Genomic DNA, 13,964 nt, shown 5'->3' with positions numbered 1-13,964 from the left:
AAAAAGCAAGGAAATCAAATACAAAAAAGTCCAAATATACAAAGTACTATTAATTTAACTATATTGTTTCATTAGGAATGTGCCTAAAAACAAAACAGCAAAATTTTAAAAATTTTTATCACATTTATATTAGGGCTTTGGAAACCATATAATGAGGCTTGACTGTCAATACAAATGTTTATTTTTACTGATCTGATCAAGAATGTTGGGAGAAGGAGGAGTTAATCCCTAAGATTACTATTAGAGTTTCCCACACATATCTTCAATTCAATCCTCCATAGAATACCATTCCAGTTTACCATATAAGAATAATTTTAATTCCCAATCAAAATACTTCCAGATTGTAACTAAAGTGTTCAATTTTGACTTCTACTTCTGCAGGAGGCATAGAAGAATTTGCCAAAAGAAGCTATCTGAGTATAGAAGCAACTGTGCTCTGTCTTTACACTATGGCATGGGGCATCAGGAAGAAGAAGAAAAGGTATACATATGCCATTTTGAAGTGAACTTGGCAAAGGGGATAAGGACAGATGATTTTAGTCAGGTTATTGTTCCTACAATTCCTTACCAAGGTTATCACTATTTAATATGGATTGAATGCTATAAATGGACACCAGAGTTCTAGATATTCTGTCAAGTATAAAAACAAATATTATACCATGCTATATACCATTATTGTAGTACATTTTTATATATGTATACACATTTTCTTATTTATCCTTGGACAATCTATTTTCTGAAAAAACTTAATTTTTTAAGGTTAATAATATAACCTGATATAGAACCATGCTGCCCTCACTTGCATATTGGTTCTTAGTTTGCCCATGTTCCGGGCACTTTGTGGTCCATCGTCCATTCAAAACCATGGCAGAAAAACTCGTATCATTGTGTTTATTTTACTCAACCAATTAGATGGCACAATGGATTAAAGCTAAAGAGATTTAATCAAATAGTATAGCAATAAAAATGACTAGAAAGATTTTTCTTTACGTTAATCTTATATCTCTTACCAGCTACCAGTGGGAGAAAAGATGCACACATGGAATTATGTTTGGCTAGAGAGCACAACTAGCAGGAAACATGCATGAAGGGACACAGAGAAAATGGATAGCCTTCCTATCTCTAGTGTTGCTGCTGTTCTCTGCTGGCATTTGCTGGTCTTCAACTGCCATGTCTCTTCTTTGGGCCCTCTTCCACCATCATCTGGTCTTCTGCTAAATTGCAGCTGCTACACAGATCTTACCTCACAGTCGAGGTCTCATCATCCCAGGGCCTGTAGCCATCATCTCAGGGACTACTTCAACTATATTGAGCCAGCTTCCTCCCTTCTCTCTCCTCGCCAAAAAAACAGGCTTTGTCTTCTGAACTTCTTTTCTCCTGCTGGGTCTATACTTGGAAAAGGATGGGGGCAAAAACTGAATCTTTCTGTCTAAACTTTGATTTAAAAAGTAAAGAAAACTGTTTTGATTTTCTTTCCATCCCATTTCTATCTCCCTTATCCTAGGTATCTTCCATGCCTGTAATATTCTTCATCCTCATATATGCCTCCTGGAATCCCCAACTCTCTTCACAGCTTGACTCAAGAACCAATTTCTATGTGAGGTTTTTCCTCATTCCCCCTAGTGCTTCTCTACCTTTGAAATGGCCTTGCATTTGTTATATATATGCATATATATATATATATATATATATATATGCATATATATATTCTGAATATATACACATATGATGTTCCTATATTTATCCATGTACTGTCTCCCTGATAGAAAATTTAAGGAAAAGGACTGTTTCTTTTTTTTGTTTTGTTTTGTTTTGTTGTTTTTTCCCAACAGCTTATATAGCACCTGGCATAGAGTCCTTCATAAATAAGTGTTGGTTGATTGACTGATAATCATCTTATTCCCCAAAATGTTTCCAAAATATATAGTCTATTTATTGATAACACGTTTCATTTTCATTCTATGATTTGTAACCATATAGCATTATTAAGAGAATATTGTTTCTTAAAACAGAAAATTTTATATCATGAAAAAAATTAGGATATCCAGAAGTGTAAGACCATTTCACAAATTTCAGTGCATGCCTTTTTTGCCAAGTTCATCAAATGCAATGCAAGGGCTGCCCATTCAACTGCCTATAAGTGTAGAAAATATACCTTTTTACCTAGTTTTTTTCCTATATAATTAGGTTGATATCTTTTGAGTAATTGCAGATACAGTTTATATATCATTTTAAAAATGTATACAGTTTAATAATTCTTTTTAAGGCTAATATGTTTAGCTTCTGGGAATTAGGGACTATCTTTGTATTTCCCATAATACCCAGCACTATGCCCTGGGCGATTTAATCAATATTTTGAGTGAATGACTTCTTGTGAAAGGTTACAGAATAACATTAGCATTATGCCGATTTCTCTATGAAAGAAAGGAATAGTATCTCAGTGGTATCCCACAGGACAGAGCAAAAAGAAAAAAAATCTTCAGTTCCCTTTGCTATTGTACATTTTGGAGCAAATCATTTAACTTTTGCTTATGGTTGTATGCATTTGCAAATGGAAATGATAATACTCTAGGTTTATGTGATGCTTTTATTCTGAGAATACTTGAATATAAAGAACTTTGGGAGCTGGACATAAAGAGCACAAAAGTATTTTGACTTTTTATCTAGAAAGCAAACTATGTCTTTTATGAATATCTAACTTTTATTCAGGGATTTAGTGGCTTTATTCATGAATGCAAAGTTACACAGTTTTTATTCAGGAATGATTAAAAGATCATTTTACAGAAAGTTCAAAAATCAATATTTTAAAATAATTTTATTATAAAAAATATTAACATTTGATACCTTAACTTGGCTCATATATGACTTTCATTTTTAAAAAGTATCCATTCAAGTATATATCTTCGACAAAGAGAAGATCTAATTCAGTTCCAATTGATCAATGATGGACAGAATTAGCTACACCCAGAGAAGGAACACTGGGAAATGAATGTAGACTACTTGCATCTTTGTTTTTCTTCCCAGGTTATTTTTACCTTCTTCTTTTTTTCTTGTGCAACAAGAGAACTATATGGATCTGTACACATATATTATATCTAGGATATACTTTTAACATGTTTAACATGTATGGGACTCCCTGCTAGAACAGAAGTGAATACAAGGGACAATGTTGTAAAAATTACATGTGTTCTGTCAATAAAAAGCTGTAATTAAAAAAAAAGAAGAAGTTAAACATAAAAAATAAAATAAAAAGTATCCATTCATGTTTGGATTAGGGGTGCAGAATGTCACATACTGTCTTCATTGCTATATAGGTCAGTTTTATTTAACTTTTTTTGTTTTGGGTATAAGGTTGGTTACTAGGAGATCATAAAAATTATATAATGTAAAATTGTATTAATAACACATAAAATTATATTCATCAATGTTTGAGTTTTTAATATCACGTGAAAGAATTTATAAACCATCATGTTAAATTTTTTTTATTAAAAGACATCTAATTTTTCTACCTACCATCCTCTCCTACATAAAAAAATATAGGATTACTAATTTGTTACATTTCCTTTTAACAAATATGTGTAGCCAAGTGAAACCAATTCCCAATTAACTGTGTTCATAAAAATATAAGACTCATTTCTGCAAATGTATCATTATCATTCTATGATTTGCAACCATACAGCGTCATAAGGAGAATATTGTTGTTATAACAATGAAATTTTGCATCAAAAAAGTTTAGGATTGCCACAAATGCTAGACCATTTCACAAATTCAATCCAGATCTCTCTTGCTCTTCTAATCAATTTTGTACAATAATACTAATAGAGAGAGAGAGACAATCAGACAGGAAGGAAGATAGAGCGTTCTATAATCTGAAAGAGTTGGACTAACTCAATGGGCTGTCCGTTCAATTGCCTATCATAATAAAAGGGGGAAAAAAGCATTTTCTACCCTTTTTTCCACACATTAAATTTTATTTAATTTAGCAGTCTTAGAAAGTATTGTTAAAGCTAGGCTTTGAAAACTGAACTGCCATAGATTTCACAAATGTAATTCCAAGGGAAAAAAAGCAGGAAAATTTTGAGTTCTAATTTAACCTCAGATTAGTTTTGTGTGAATTTGGGCAAGTCATTTAATCCTGTTTGCTTCAGTTCTTCTGTAAAATGAACTGGAGAGGAAAATGGCAAACCATTCCGTTGTCTTTGCCAAGAAACCCCAAATGGGGTCACAAAGACACAACTGAACACAACTGAACAACAAAAAAGCTAAGAACACGTGGAAAATATGTGCTGTATAGTAGAAAAACCTGGTCTAAGGCTTAGGATACTTAGGTCATAGTCCTGGTTCTACTGCTTACTGGTTGGTATGCCCATAAATCATTCATTTCACTTCTGGACCTGCTTCCTGTTCAGTAAAATGAGCCTATTGGACTAGGTTATTTCTAAGATCCTTCCCTATTCTAATACTCTATAATTCTAAGATATTTCACATTAATACAACATTATTCTAGGAATGAAATTATATCTAAAAAGAAAAGCTAATCTCTTTTTACATCTATGGAAAATTGCATTAAGCCATTTATTGATAAATTCGGGAATAGACATTGAGGGACTTAAATTCTTTTTCCAGGGGGACTAATGGAATATATAGCATTTCCCAGCAGGAAATAGGGACTGAATGATCACTAAAAGCAGATGCCATGAAGTGCTGAGGAGCAATAGAGAAGAAAGCAATTACTCCTGGGAAATTTGGATCCCCAGGGTGCTGTGAATGAAGCAGCCAATGACTTGCTGATTGCAAAGGAAGGGCACTACTACCTCAAATTGAATGCACTTATGAGCAGTTGGAACCCAGCCTAGTTTACTGAACTGCTTAAGGGGTGATCTTCCTGAAAGGAATTTGCTAGGTAGTAGGACTTGGTAAATTTTCTCCCTTTCTTCTTCCTCCCCCTACCTCTACTTGACCAATGCCTGCAAAAGTGATTTCTCTTATCCTCGGGTATTTCCTACTCTTTAAATCTTGTTTATTTTTGTATACAATTTTCTAATAGGCTTTGTCATCATTTAAAGAAAAGCTAGTTTTTATTTTATTCTGAGCAAGGATTTGCTTCACATACTTTACATATTCACAGTGAAGAACAAAGAGGAACCCCCTAGCCCTAGATGTAACCACACATCTGTATTAGATTTCCATGTATCTTTGGAGACACAAAGAAAGGCTTCCCATGCTTGGCCTATGACCTCAGATACAGCTTCTCTTGTGATGATTTAATCCCTTTTTGTGAGTAAAGGAAAGGATCTTGTAATCTTTATAACTGTTTTAAAGTAAAAAGAGGAGTACAAATAGAGATGAGCAAATATTTGAGGCACCAAAATCTTTGACCTTTAAACAATAGCCTCAAAAAAAAAGTAGAAAAGAAATGTGACTATTTATCATACCTGGATTTGTTTTTATGCCTTGGTAAAAGATAGTCTCATTTCAACATAAACTAAGCTTCTCAGTCAATTAGCTATCAAGTTTGATCTTTAAAGTCAAATCAATAAATATTTATTAAGCATTCATTATGTGCCAAGAAAACCCCAAATGGGGTCACTAAGAGTCGAAAAACACCTAAACAATGTTTTAGGCAATGTGCTGTCAAGTATATAAATGTAAGCAAAAAGAAACATAACTCCATGGTCTCAAGGAACTTAAATTCTAATGGCAAAAGATGACACATTAAAAGGGACTTGAAAAGCAGTGGAGGGGTAGGAATGGGAGGGAAGAATGGAGTAAGGGAAGAAGGCAAACTTTTGAAATCGAGGCAGATGAGGAATGAAAGAGAAATAAACATGGATGGTCTGACCGCTTTCTCAAAATGGACATTACAGAAGGAATTCAGTATTGGGGAGAAGAAAGAGCTATAAGGGAAGAGGAATTGTTGGGAAATGAAAGAGTCAAAAGTAGAGCCAAGAGATAAGAGAAATTTGGGAAATGAAATGTATTTATTGCAGGGGACATTTGTTCTAGGGGAAAAAATATATTTTATAGGAGCAATAGATTTTATAGAGGAGATAGATATATCAGGATTGTATGTTTAATGGAGAAAAGAAGGGATGGGAAGCTCTTTAGGCTACAGGAGAAATAGATACTGAAATACCAGAGAATATATTAAAATTTCTAAAATTTTGGGTTAGAGTTCCCTCTACTGGCATTCCCCATGTATTACAGCACATTATTCAGATTTACCTGATGTGAAATTCACAATTTTCTTACAAAGCTTTAGTACTTATATAAACTTTTAATACTTGTTTGGCAAGATTATTTCTTATAAATTAATACTTTTTTCATTTTAAAAGTTCATGAACCACCTTCCTTTTTGATTTCCTTTTTCCTAACATGTAGTTAGTGTTACTTCATTTTTAGATGCAAGTGATTTATTTACATCATAAGCTTAAAGCTAGAAAGAGCAAAAATTAATAATGCAAATTGACATATCTATTAAGAGAATAGTTAATAAAGTTGGAAGAACTTAGAATATGCTGATATGAATCTTCAAGCAGTGTTTAAAAAGCAATTACCTATTTTGCTTATGATCTTTCAAGTCTTCTCCATCTAGTTTTAGGCATTTAAAAAAATATATTTTATACCAAGCAGAGGAATTAACTGTGATGGATTGAGCTCTTTTCAACAATGAGGTGATTCAGGCCAATTCCAATAGATTTGTGATGGCAAGAGCCATTTGCATCCAGAAAGAGGACTATGAGAACTGGATATGGATCACAACATAGTATCTTCACCTTTTGTTGTTGTTTGCTTGCTTTTTTCTTTATCATTTTTCCCTTTTGATTTTTCTTGTGCAGCATTATGAATGTGGAAGTAGGTTTAGAAGAATTGCACATGTTTAACCTATATTGGATTGCTTGCTGTCTGGAGGGTAGAGGGAGAAAATTTTGGAATAAAAGGTTTTGCTACAGTGAATGTTGAAAACTATCTGCATGAATTTTGAAAAATAAAAAATCTATTTTATAAAAAAAAAGATTAATCACATAATAAATGAAGATTTGAACTTTAAAAAAGGAAGAAAGAAAAAGATCCCAATAGAGTGCTTAAACTAGTGCAAGGTGCTATGTGGCATCTATGTCACTATTTACCCAATTTGGTGGCATCTATGTCACTATTTACCCAATTTGGGGTTATGCATCCAGTGCATAAAGACATTTAATACTTCCTAGCTGTGTGACCCTGGGCAAGTCCCTTAAGCCCAATTGCCTCAGAAAAAAAAAAAAGAATTATAGAAGAGTTAGAGAAAGTTTTACCCCCCCAAAAAAAGATTAAAGTATTTTTTAAATTAATTGACAGTTTTAGAAGAAAAAATAGGAAAAGAAGCAAGAGTTGAAAAAGAAAGATATGGGAAAAGAATTAGTAACTTGGAAAACGTCCTTAAAAAATATTCCTTGAAAACTAGATTTGACCACATAGAAGCTAATGATTCCATGAGATTTCAAGAAATAATAAAACAGAATCAAATAACTGAAAATAAAAAGAAAAAAATGTGAAGTATCTCAATGGAAAAACAACTAACTTGGGAATATATTGATAAAAGATAATTTAATAACTATTGGACTACCTAAAGGCAATGAAAAAAAAGATCCAAGACAATATTTCAATAAACCTTAAAGAAAACTACCCAATTTTTTTGGAACAAGAAGTAAAATGGATATTGTAAGAATCCAGCAGTATTTCTGAAAGAAATTCCCTGAATGACAATTCCCAGGAATATAATAACCAAAATCATAGGTCTCAATGTTAAGGAAAATATACAGCAAATAGCCAAAAAAAAAAGAATTCAAGTACCAAGGAATCACAATCAAGATCTCCCAAAATTTAGCAGCTACCACTATAAAGGCGCAATAGAAAAATATTCACAAATATTATTATTAATGATAATAATTATCTTTTTTTCACCTGCTAATCCTTCATGGATCATAGATTGAGCTGAAAAGGGCCTTAGAGTTTCACCTAGGTCAATCCTATTTTATAGGTAAGGACCTAAGATGAAGAAAAGTTAAATGACAGTTCAGATCCCACAGTTAAATGATAGTTAAGTGTCAGCCAGGATTCAGAATGAGGTTACCATATTCTCTCTCAAAATACCACAAATACTTAAAAAGTTAGCTTAAGCCTTTCTCTATCCACTTCAGCCTTACAAATCTTTCTGGATTAGCATAATTTTCAAGAACATAGTGTTATCTCTTGACCATCATTAGACATTGAAATAGGACTTTAGTGGGATAGTATTATTTCCGATAAATGATAGGGATGGGATGGGGTTTCATTTTTCCCAATTCTAATTTTTCCCAATCCCAAGTCTCAGAGAAATTTGATTTTTTCCCAATGCTCTGCTACCCTCCAAATTCTCAAAATAGATTTTGTCTATGTCTTTTATTTCTACAATGGATCTATCAAGAATTTATTCACTAAAGTATAAAGCAGTATGGTTTGAAGAGTAATTTGAGTTCAAGTACTGGAAAGCCTTTTATACCAAGCAGAGGAATTTGGTTTGTATTTGGTAAGCAATAGGGAGCATTTAAAAGTTTTAAGGCAAAGAGGTGACATGAAAGATCTCTTTTGAGTGTCATTGTCACTAGCAGCAACTTTGGGATCATTCAGAGAGCCCTAAATTATACCAAAAGCTTTAGAAGATTTTCTCCAGAAGTCTCAGTTCTGTAGACACCAAAGTGATTCCAGGACCACCCATTTTTTTCATGTTGGTGTAGGAAAACATATAAGGAATCCCAGTGGAGTAGAAAGGCACAAGGAGGGAAAAATAAATATTTTCTAAAATTAGGGTTTCCCTCAGGTGTTATTAAAGGTCAGTAATTCATTATAGGTTCCTGGATTTTGAGCTGGAAAGGACCTCATCTAATATCTTCATTTTAGAAATATGAAAACTGAGGCTTGGATTGGGGAAAGATACTTGACCAAGGTCACACAGTGAGTAGCAGAGACTTTTTAAATTTTATTTTTTAATATTTTACTCCAGCTACATTTTAATTTTTTTTACATTTGTTTTTAAAACTTTTGAGTTCTAGGTTCCCTCATTTATCTCCACCCCCAAATAAGAAACTCTATGTAAAGTTATGCAAAACATTTCCGTAGAAGTCATGTTGTGAAAGAAAACATAGATCTCCCACCCTAAAAAAAAAAAACAAAAAAAAAAAACCCTCAAGAAAGAAAAAGGGAGCGAGTCGAAGAGAGAGAGAGAAAAAGACAGAGAAAGAGAAAAAGAGAGAGTATGCTTCACTCTGTATTCATACAAAATTAGTTTCTTCTCTGGATATGGATAGGATTTTTCATTATAAATCCTTCAGAGTAGTTGTGGATCATTGTATTGCTGAGAACAGCAAAGTCATTCACAATTGATCATCCCAGAACATTGCTATTATTTTGTACGTAGTACATTTCACTTTTGAGTTTGTGGAGGATTTTTCAGATTATTTATTTTTTCTGAGAGTATCCTGCTCATCATTTCCCATAGAACAATAATATTCCATTACAAACACATACCACAATTTATTCAGCCATTCCCCAATTGATGGGCATCCCCTCAGTTTCCAATTTTTTGCCCTGAGAAGAGAGCTGCTATAAATATTTTTGTACATATAGTTCATTTTCCTTTTTTAAGGAATTCTCTTTTGGTATTCATGCCTAATAGAGGTGTTTTTAGGTCAAAGAATATGCATGAATTTATAACCCTTTGGGCATAGATCTTATCTTTTGATAATTTATCAATTGGGAAATGATACTAATTTTTTATAAAATTCCCTCTGTGTTTGAAAAATGAGGCTTTATCAGATAAATTTGCTTCAAAATTCTTTTTACAATTATAATTGCTAACTGCATTTCCCCCCATTTATTCTCTTCTTTTATACTGACTCTCTTAAAAGTGTTTTGCTACTGACCACTCCATCCCCAATATACCCTCTCTTTTATCACATACTGCCAACCTTATCCCATTCCCTTTCTATTTTCCTGCAGGGTAAATGGATTTTGGGAAGTCTGCATCATATCCTGGCTGTAAAAGGTATTTGTGCCCACTGTGGCACAGTGTCTTATGAGCTCCTCTACAGGAGCATCCTTGTGCAGTCCTAGTATAATTCTTCTGCAAATCTCATTAGCATTTTCTTTAGCAAGTTGCCTTATCATAATGTCTGTTACTGCATTTTCACCATTAGTTCGTATGATAGCTGTCTGCAAACGTCCCACAAAATCAGCAAAGGGTTCATTTGGCCCTTGTGTTATTTTTGTGGAGCCTTCACCCTTGTCGTTCTTATTGGGAAGCAAAGTTCATGCTTTGATAGCAGCAGCAGCAGCAGCAATTTGCCCATAAGCTGCTAAGGGGCAATTAATCTGTACTGAAATTTCTGCATAAGAATCTACACCTGTTAGTTGGTCACAGGTGATTGGAGGATTAACTCCACGATGACCATTTTGTTGGGCTTGTATCCTACAGAGCTCACTATATTCAGAAAGCCACAACAAGTTGTTTTTTATTTTTATTTTAATAGCCTTTTATTTACAGGTTATATGTATGGGTAACTTTACAGCATTGACAATTACCAAACCTCTTGTTCCAATTTTTCCCCTCCTTCCCTCCACCCTCTCCCCTAGATGGCAGGATGACCAATACATGTTAAATATATTAAAGTATAAATTAGATACACAATAAGTATACATGACCAAAACGTTATTTTTCTGTACAAAAAGAATTGGACTCTGAAATATTGTACTATTAGCCTGTGAAGGAAATCCAAAATACAGGTGGGCAAAAATATAGGAATTAGGAATTCAATGTAATGGTTCTTAGTCATCTCCCAGAGTTTTTTCACTGGGTGAAGCTGGTTCAGTTCATTACTGCTCCATTAGAAATGATTTGTTCATCTCATTGCTGAGGATGGCCAGGTCCATCAGAATTGGTCATCATATAATATTGTTGTTGAAGTATATAATGATCTCCTGGCCCTGCTTGTTTCACTCAGCATCAGTGAATGTAAGTCTCTCCAGGCCTTTATGAAATCATCCTGTTAGTCATTTCTTACCAAACAATAATATTCCATAACATTCATATGCCACAATTTATTCAGCCATTCTCCAATTGATGGGCATCCATTCATTTTCCAGTTTCTAGCCAATACAAACAGGGCTGCCACAAACATTCTTGCACATACAGGTCCCTTTCCCTTCTTTAAGAACTCTTTGGGATATAAGCCCAGTAGTAACACTGCTGGACCAAAGGGTATGCACAGTTTGATAACTTTTAAGCCACAAGAAGTTTTGTCCGGGTTCTAAGCATGTCCTTGCTATAGATTTCCAGTCCTAGGAATTAAGACTTCATAAGCCAAATTCTGTAGTAACATTTTAACATAAGCTGATGTGGCCCCATAAAGAGTGCAAGCCTTATTCTGGTCTTTGAGGATTTCTCTATCAAAAGGAGCGTATCTTCTACTTTCTTGATCTGAAGAGTCAAACTCTTGAATCACTGGATACATTTCCAGTTGCAAATCACTTAAATCCTGGCCTTCTTCCTTAGTTTTAACTACTGCCTTTTGCAATCTAGTCATAGGAGGGAGTGATTTTGGGGGGGGAGGTGCTGGTGGTGTCACTGCCTCTCTTACTACTCCTCTCCCCTCCCTCCTGGAAGGTGAAGTTGATGGGGATGTGTCAAGAACCAGTTCCGGTTTTGGCAGGGTTGAAGCTACTTTATGAGAGCCAGAATCACCACGCCCTTCACCATACCCTTCATCCTCACTTAACTCCCCATGCCCTCTGGTGATATCATCTTTAATCCCTCCTTTGTCCTCCTCATTTTCCTCATACTTTCTCATCTGGCCATTTTTAGAATTTACCTTTTTTCTATAACTTGCAAGATTCTTTCAGGCCAATTGTATTATGTTGTATATATAGAATGTCTCCTTGAAAATTGAACAAGGACCATTATCATTGTAATATTCGCATAATTGCTCTCCTACCAGCTTCCAATTATCTAGCTCTATCTCTTCTTCCTTTAAGAACCAAGGGGACTACCCAACAGTCTAGCCATCTGCAACCAAGTTACAATTAATCCTTGTCTCTTGATCAGCTTAAGCATGTTTTTTATAGCACCACTTGGGGCAGGGGTGGGTGTGGGGCTGGAATCAGCTGAAGTTGGGATAAGCAAAAGTCCTTAATCTTTATTCTTGGTCTTAGATGCAGGATTGAACAGGATGAAAGCAGAATCTCCCCGACCACCTTCTCCCTAGTCTACCTGAGAGTGTGTCCCTGGCTAGCTTTTCTCCTCCCCCTAGTCCCTCCTACAATCTCTGTATACACCAATCATTGAGCAAGCACAGGATAGTGGAAAGGAAAGGGTATATGCTCATAGAGTATCGTCCAATCAGAAGTTACTGTCTTTCCCCGATAATAAGATCTATCCCGAAAATAAGCCCTCCCCTTACTGTGTAAGATTCCTCTAAAATAAGCCCTCCTCCGAAAATAAGCCCTATTGAGATTGCTACTGTAGTGAAGGTGATACCCTGCGCTACACACTACATTACGGTACCCTCTGTATGCACCGTCCTCCCCCCCCACCCCACCCCGAGTGGCGCTCCGAGCTACATCCAATCAGAGCTGCAGCAGTGAGCGCGTCATCCTGTTCTTCCCCAGTGATTTGCTTGCTGGCGCCATTGAGACCAGTGCCGCGGAGGAGAGCTGAGGCAGGACAACATAAAAACCCGGTATGTAAGCGGGAGTGAGGGGGCATGATGGAGGATAAAAGAAGAACTCAGCCAGCACTCACCGCGCTAAAGAAATGAAGAACTTCCTTGCAGAGAGAAGAATAGATCAAGTAATGATTCCTGCAGGAATGACTGTCTATCTCCAGACCCTTGATATTGCAATAAACAAGCCATTCAAGGACCATTTGCACATGGAAGTCAATGACTACATTGAAAATAGAATGGAAAGAAATCAGCGTGGAAACTTTGTGAAGCCCTGTCTGCAAGAAGTCGTGACTTGGGTGAAGAAGTCATGGGATAAAATTACTGACAGCTGTGTCACCAAGGCACTACAAGCAGGTTACCTGGACAAGACATGTTCATTTAAAGAGAGCTATATTGCTGGATGTGACAGATTGGGTCCAGTTCTTCTGAAGGAAATAGAGGCGCAAGACATCCAGGATGGAATTCAGGGTATGGACACTTATGACAATGTTGTTGAAGAAGATGATATGATCATTATTGAATAAAGATACTTTTTTTTGTTCACATTTACCTGTTTATTAAAATTGCTATCAATGTTCATTAAAATAAGCCCTCCCCTGAAAATAAGCCCTCTGGTGTTTTTCTGTCCAAAAAATTTATAAGACAGTGTCTTATTATCGGGGAAACATGGTAGCCTCAAGCACTCAGCAGTCCTGACCTCAATGCATTGAATTCAATAGTTTCAGCCCTCTACATTCCCGACTCCATCTTTTTTTTTAGGCAATTGGGGTTAAGGGTCACACAGCTAGTAAGTATCTGAGACTGAATTTGAACTCAAATACTTCTGATTCCAGGGCCAGTGCTCTATCTACTGCACCACCTAGCTTGCTCTTCCTGACTCTATTCTTACATGCCTATGCCATTCTTTTGTATTTATTACCCATGACCTGCTCTTGATTTCATATCTTTTAAAAATCAAAGTTGGTCAATGAATTCCCTGTGCATCCATATTTGTCTCCCTAGATAGAGCTCCCTTTTCTTTCCCTTGCATATGTTGCTGGGATGTATTTTTTTTTTTTTTAGTAATAGCTTTTTATTTTCAAAATATACATGCAAAGATAATTTTCAACTTTCATCTTTGCAAAACTTGTATTCCATATTTTTCTCCCTCCCTTGTCCCTTATCCCCTTTCCCTAGCCAGCAAGTAATCCAACATATGTTAAACATGTGCCATTCTTCTTTACATTT

The sequence above is a fragment of the Antechinus flavipes genome, chromosome 4, assembly GCF_016432865.1.
Source record: "Antechinus flavipes isolate AdamAnt ecotype Samford, QLD, Australia chromosome 4, AdamAnt_v2, whole genome shotgun sequence".
Classification (NCBI taxonomy): Eukaryota; Metazoa; Chordata; class Mammalia; order Dasyuromorphia; family Dasyuridae; genus Antechinus; species Antechinus flavipes.
Note: the sequence above shows the minus strand (reverse complement) of the source record.